The sequence below is a fragment of the Tachysurus vachellii genome, chromosome 11 (assembly GCF_030014155.1).
Source record: "Tachysurus vachellii isolate PV-2020 chromosome 11, HZAU_Pvac_v1, whole genome shotgun sequence".
Lineage (NCBI taxonomy): Eukaryota > Metazoa > Chordata > Actinopteri > Siluriformes > Bagridae > Tachysurus > Tachysurus vachellii.
In genome coordinates this window covers 932,501-940,000 of record NC_083470.1, presented here as the reverse complement: position 1 = coordinate 940,000, position 7,500 = coordinate 932,501, and the positions used below count along the sequence as shown (strand labels likewise).

At 41.5% G+C, this 7,500-nt stretch overlaps 1 protein-coding gene across 1 annotated transcript in view; it reads left to right on the top strand.

The window, feature by feature from the left end:
- The window catches only part of LOC132853251 (voltage-dependent R-type calcium channel subunit alpha-1E), a 114,822-nt gene that overhangs the window by 70,467 nt on the left and 36,855 nt on the right, over positions 1 to 7,500 (top strand). The window lies entirely within an intron of this gene.

The window sequence follows — 7,500 nt, the reverse complement described above, 5'->3', positions numbered from 1 at the left end:
AGTTTAGTTTTCCAAAGGTTGTAGAAACTTTAGATAATAACATTTATCAGACGTGTTTATAACATTACAGTTCATCATTCTATTAAAACCCCTCAGAACGTTCTGATAACATTCTCTTAAACATGAAATAAAACTATCAGCACACAGAGGTTTAGTCTCAGATTCAGCTGAAAGTCGTGTCAGTGTGGATAATGAGACAGTGTGAGAACAGCCAGATCCAACTGAACTGAAGAACCAGCAGACAGGCACTGTAATTAACACACACACACACACACACACACACACGCACACACACACACACACATACAGAACAGAACAGCCCGTTTGCGGTATTAATAAGTTCAGAAGTAAAAGAACAATAAGGATCACTGTCACACACACACTGTCACACACACACACACACACACACACACACACACACACACGTACAGAACAGAACAGCCCGTTTGCAGTATTAATAAGTTCAGAAGTAAAAGAACAATAAGGATCACTGTCACACACACTGTCACACACACACTGTCACACACACACACACATTGCCACACACACACACTGTCACACATACTGTCACACACACACAGGCACACACACACACACACTGTCACACACACACTGTCACACAAGCACACACACTGTCACACACACACTGTCACACACACACTGTCACACACACTGTCACACAAGCACACACACTGTCACACACACACTGTCACACACACACTGTCACACACACACTGTCACACACACACTGTCACACACACATACTTTCATTTAATTTCAGTGGTTTCTTTTCTTACTAGATTTTTTTCGATGATTCCATGGACGAACATTATTATTTTATAAAGTTGTTGTGAAAAACTTTATAAGAAGTAATTTTATGTCTAGTGGTGATGAGAAACGTCTGTATTTTGTAACTCAAGTCAAACATTTTGATTTGTTTGTGTTTGTAAATCGATTCTCCAGTTTTAATCTAAATCATGATCTTTTCTCACTAAGGCTCTTAGTTATGATCTTACTAAGTCCTGTGTGCTTTCTGCTCTGGGCCAGCTGTCAATCAAACCGCTTGGCCAATCAGCTGTCAGCATGACTGATGTGTTTGGACATGTGTCTGCTCTCAGCACGCTTCACTCCCTTCACACACTGCTTTTATTTTCAGCTTGTGGAAGAACAGCTGTCTCCTACAGCACCTCAACAACTCGGGAGATATCACACATCATAGAGCTCAGATTAAAAAACCTGACGCACAGACAGACAGACACACAGAGAGTGAGTGAGTGAGTGAGTGAGTGAGTGAGGCAGACAGACAGACAGACAGACAGACAGACAGACAGACAGACAGACAGTGAGACAGACAGTGAGACAGACAGACAGACAGTGAGACAGACAGACAGACAGATAGACAGACAGTGAGACAGACGGACAGACAGACAGACAGACAGACAGTGAGACAGACAGACAGACAGTGAGACAGTGAGACAGACAGACAGACAGACAGACAGTGAGACAGACAGACAGACAGTGAGACAGTGAGACAGACAGACAGACAGACAGACAGACAGTGAGACAGACAGACAGACAGTGAGACAGTGAGACAGACAGACAGACAGACAGACAGACAGACAGACAGACAGTGAGACAGTGAGACAGTGAGACAGACAGACAGACAGACAGACAGATCTCCACCGAATATCTAGAAAGATATTAAAAAAATTTCACAACATTTGACTGATTTCATGAATGAAACAAAGCAGAGAAATGATTGTACATGTGTTGAGTCCTGAAGTGCCTCATTAACACCTCCTTGTTCAGTGGTGTTTCTTATACAGTGACCACAATAAAGTGTAGATGACGTAAAGCACTGAATTAGTACTCAGTATTTTTAGGTTCTTCTGTCTTCCTGCTCTGTATGAAAGTGAAATAACTTCAGCAGCTGAAATCATGTTACGTTAATGTGCTGAAACGTACAGATAGTGTTTGAGTGAGTGATGGACGAGGGACTGAACGGGGTTCAGTACAAACACGGACGTCATTAGCTGATATAGGGGTAATAAAGTGAAAAGATTTATGTTTCTCCAGTTGATGTTGTTGTGTACAGGCTCCATTTGGTGAGCAGTGATGAGGTGTTTTCCTTCAGGTCCTATAGAAAGCTGGAGAAAATGATATGGTTATTGTTCTGTCTGTAGCGGTCTCGCTCTGTGTGTCATGCTTTCTAGCCCAGTCACTGCAGGAGGAAATGTGTGTGTGTGTGTGTGTGTGTGTGTGTGTGTGACAGGAGAATATGTCCACAGTTTGCATTAGCTCTAGAGGATCCACTGAGCGAGAGCAGGATGGGTTTCTCGGGGTTGTGCTCCAGACAACCTGTTTCCATGGCAGCGCATCATTGTGCATTTCTGCCTCCTGACAACACAGATGGCAAATAAAGCCCGAGCCAAGGAACAAAGAAACGGCAGAAATGATGCGGCAGCTCAGCCTCCACTCATCAGTGATAAACCTGAGCCAAAAAAACGGCTTTTTAAAACAACAACAGAAATGTGATAATTTAAAGCATATGCTGCTGAGATTACGTCCGACTTCGGCTGTGACTTTCTTTTTTTTATAAGAAAAATTAGATGCTGTAACTGAGAGATGCTTAAATGAGACTTTGATAATTAATATATATCATTTTTGTTTATTTGTCCTTACACTAAAAAAGGAGCCTAGAACCTTAAAGTAGTTCTTTATATAGAAATGAAGACGATTGGGCTTTAACAGTTTATTTTATTATTATTATTATTATTATTATTATTATTATTATTATTATTATTATTATTATTATTATTATTATGTATAGATTTATACATGAACTACATCAAATTCAAACCCAATATAAATTTATTGGAGAAACTGAGGTCCATGGATGTGACACGTTACTGAGATGATGTTAAGATGACATGGAGATGGTGCTGAGATGATGTTGAGATGATATGCTCACACACACACACACACACACACACACACACACACACACACACACACACACACACACGTTGTCTTCAGCTGAATTGACGTTACATTTATACATATGATTTCTGTGTGAACTGTCAGTGTGACTCATTATATTTCACACTGACAGATACATGTATCTGTATCTCTGTAAACAAGACAAGCTTTTAAAACACAAAACTATAGACATTATTATTATTTTAAGTGATGCTCATGGATCTTGGCTGCGTCTAGATTTGATCGGATCAGATGGTGTTTGATCAGATCAGATCCTGTTGGTTAAATTAGACCATGTTTGTGTTTTTGGTTGTTTTTGGTTTGACTGGATGTTTGACTGGATGTTGGACTAGTTGTTGGACTGGATGTTGGACTGGATGTTGGACTGGATGTTGGACTAGTTGTTGGACTGGATGTTGGACTGGATGTTGGACTAGTTGTTGGACTGGATGTTGGACTAGTTGTTGGACTGGATGTTGGACTGGATGTTGGACTAGTTGTTGGACTGGATGTTGGACTGGATGTTGGATGATGGAGATGTTTTGAGTTGGTTTAGATTAATTTGTGTTGTTTAGATTAGACCCTAAGCGTTAGATTAGACAGTGCTGAATCAGCTGGACTGATGCTTTAAGTAATCTGACTTATCAGTGTCATGTTTATTCATTTAAAAGTTAAGGCTCAGATCAGTTGAGGGTTCGGAGCCTTAATTAGAGGCCCAGCAGTGGCAGAAATCCAGTGTGTGTAGCTCAGTACATTTTGCCCCTTGAAGCTCTGTAGTCCATCCATACTTTCTTTCCTTCTGGACTTTCTCCTTCTTGTGTTTTTTTCTGACTCTGATTCATCCTTCTTTTTCTTGTTCTTGTGGTCATGTTCTTCCTGGTTGTTCCGAGCTGGTTATGGTGTGTCTATTTCAGATGCTATGGCTGAAAGCGTCTCTACCTTTACACAGTCTGTAATTAGTGTGTCAGTGTGGAAGCGCTGATTATCAGCCTCTTCTGCACCTTTCACTGAAGCATCTTCCTGCTCAGGGTGACTGTCTCTGTCCTTCTCTGTTCAGAAAGGATCGGCTGCATATCAGTGTGTGTGTTTGTTTGTGTGTGTGTGTGTGTGTGTGTGTGTGTGTGTGTGTGTGTGCTGCTGCAGCATTTTTGTAATCTCAGATTGCTCAGGTGAGGTTGAAGAGGTCAGGTGAGTCCTTTGGTTCCTCTGGATGATAACAGCGCTCTCAGTAGCCTCAGGGTGAAGTGTCTCCGTCCTCATGGATGAGACTCATGTACAGTAATCGCTCCCAAGGAGCCAGCATGAGATCTTGGCTTCTGCTTTGCTCGGCTTCTCTGTCTGTCTCTTTATCTCTGTGTCGTCCTTTTGGATCGTGATATTTTATCTTCTTTCTTCTGACATCCCCACCCACTTTCTTCCCACTTCCTCTGGGTTTTCCTTCCTGAAAGCTGCATGTTTGTTTTCTGTCGTAAACTGAGATTTATTTTGAGTTTATTAATCTTCAGCTTCGTCGCTGAGTGATGAGTGTTTACTTCGTCCTCTAACGCTGTGTTCCTGCTCGTCCTGCGATGGCTGAATAGAGGTGGAATGCTGGAATGCTGTAAATGAGTGAAAGCCTGGTGGCAGCCCACACTTAACACTTAGTACTTTCATCTGGCTCCCAGTGGGTGGTGTTTAGTGTTGGTTTCGGATCAGACTGAGCTCTGTTACTTCAACACTCGCCCACTGGAGCTCCAGCAAACACAAAACATAGAGAACACTGCTCTCAGATCTCACAGGAGTGACGATCCAGAACCGACCCACACTTACCACGTCCATCTGATAGAGTGGGGTGGGGGTGGGGGGTGGGGGTGGAGGTGCTAGGCTGGGTGGGGGGTAAGAAGGAAGGAAGGAAAAAACATGGAAAGAAAGACAAACATTAATTAGGAATATAATAAAGAAGCATAAGGAAAGTGGAGATGGGGAAAAGAAGAGAGTGAAAAAAGAAGGAAAGAAGAAAAGTAAGAAAAGAACAGAAACATTATAATGGGATAAAATATAAAAGGAAGATAAAAAGGAAAGGAGGAAAGGAATGAAAGTAATAAAGAAATTATATAAAAGACAGAATGGAAAAGAAATGAAAAAAGGAAAAGAGAAGGAAAAAGTATGAAGGAAAAGGTTTGAAATAAAGAAAAAGAAAAGAAGGAATAAAGAATGGAATAAAAAATAAAACGAAACGAAAAATCACTAAGAAGGAAAAACTAAAGCAGGAAGATGACGAGAAAAAAGGAAAGAAGGAAGAGAAAATAAGGAATAAATTCAGACAGATCTCCAGAGAGTTGTTCAAACAGAGTGATTCACTGAGTCACTTAAGAGAGTTGTTAAAAGAGAGTGACTCACTGAGTCACTTAAGAGAGTTGTTAAAAGAGAGTGACTCACTGAGTCACTTAAGAGAGTTGTTAAAAGAGAGTGACTCACTGAGTCACTTAAGAGAGTTGTTAAAAGAGAGTGACTCACTGAGTCACTTAAGAGAGTTGTTAAAAGAGAGTGACTCATTGAGTCACTTAAGAGAGTTGTTAAAAGAGTGATTCACTGAGTCACTTAAGAGAATTGTTAAAAGAGAGTGACTCATTGAGTCACTTAAGAGAGTTGTTAAAAGAGAGTGACTCACTGAGTCACTTAAGAGAGTTGTTAAAAGAGAGTGACTCACTGAGTCACTTAAGAGAGTTGTTAGAGAGTGATTCACTTGTTTATTTTTATTCTGCCCGATTTTGTGTCCCTGAGATGTAACTGAATTGTTTCTTAAACAATCTTTGAAGACTCCAGAAGCTTCTTCCATCTCCGTGACGGTCAGACGATCAGTTCATTGTCTCTGTGCTGTCGAGTGGATGAGAGTCGACATGGTGATGATGGGCCGAGCTGCACTTCTCTCCTGATGTCGCTTTGTGGTATCTGACAGCACGGCGTGTGTCTCAGTAGGGGGCGGGGCCGAGGGAGACGTACAGGAAGCAGCGAGAGTAAATGCCAACGCTGCAACAAAGCACTGTGGGTTTTACCTCTGATGGTGGAGGACAGATCCGTCACCCTGAGACTCTGAGTTAATTATAATCACAGAGTTGTACAGACTGAGTGCTGAAATCACCACAGACTCACAACACACTTAGAGTTAAATTTTACTCTAATGAGTAAATTTAATAAGATCACTGATCAGAAACTGACAGGAGTTTTAGAGATTAGACGAAAAGACAAAAGAAGACAAGCTGGAAGACTCCTATAAATAGCTTCTAATGTGTGTGTGTGAGTGTGTGTGTGTGTGTGTGTGTGTGAGTGAGTTAGTGTGTGTGTGAGTGAGAGTGTGTGTGTGAGTGTGTGTGTGTGTGTGAGTGAGAGTGTGTGTGTGTGTGTGTGTGGGTGTGTGTGTGTGAGAGTGAGTGAGTTTGTGTATGTGTGAGTGAGAGAGTATGTGTGAGTGAATTAGTGTGTGTGTGAGTGAGAGTGTGTGTGTGAGTGTGTGTGTGTGTGTGAGTGAGAGTGTGTGTGTGTGAGAGTGAGTGAGTTTGTGAATGTGTGAGTGAGAGAGTGTGTGTGTGAGTGTGTGTGTGTGAGTGAGTTAGTGAGAGTGTGTGTGTGAGTGTGTGTGTGTGTGAGTGAGAGTGTGTGTGTGTGTGTGTGTGTGTGTGTGTGAAAGTGAGAGTGTGTGTGTGTGTGTGAGTGAGTTAGTGAGAGTGTGTGTGTGAGTGTGTGTGTGTGTGAGTGAGAGTGTGTGTGTGTGTGTGTGTGTGTGTGTGTGTGTGTGTGTGTGTGAAAGTGAGAGTGTGTGTGTGTGTGTGTGTGTGTGTGAGAGTAAGTGAGAGAGACTGTTTATTGCCTTCATTGAACATCATTAACCCTTTATTTGTCGTTTATCTTTCCTTCAGGACTCTTTGACAATTATCTCGGTGTGTGTGCTCTTTAGCTCTGATGAATAATTGATCTTCTGCTCTCTCAATCATTCATACACCATCTGTCACAATGTAGCGTGTGTGTGTGTGTGTGTGTGTGTGTGTGTGTGCGTGCGTGTGTGTGTGTGTGTGTTTGGGATCAGTGTATCTGCCCCAAGCTCATGGTCATAATAGACTACGAGAGAAAAGAGGAAGAAGCCCAGTGGTGGAAATTTGTCAGAACAGAAAGAAAGAAAGAAAGAAAGAAAGAAAGAAAGAAAGAAAGAAAAGGACAGAACTGGTTGTAAAATCTTCAACAGATTTAAGAATAAACAGTTGAAAGATAAAGCTGTGCTCTGATTGGCCAGAACATTACCGCTCTCCACCAATCACTGAGCCACTCAGGACAGTTGACACTGACAGTATAAATGAACTGTTTTTTTCTCAGTGTGCATCTTTGTGATTTATTTCCATTTGATTTCTATTTTAATTCAGTTTTTTTCAGGTTGAAATTGTGATGTTTGTCACCTCGGTGCTTCATTTGGCTCTAAAACACTCTGTATCTGATCAGAACAAAGACTTCCTTAAATACAGGAAGTGCAGTCAGTGTAGCTGTGATGAT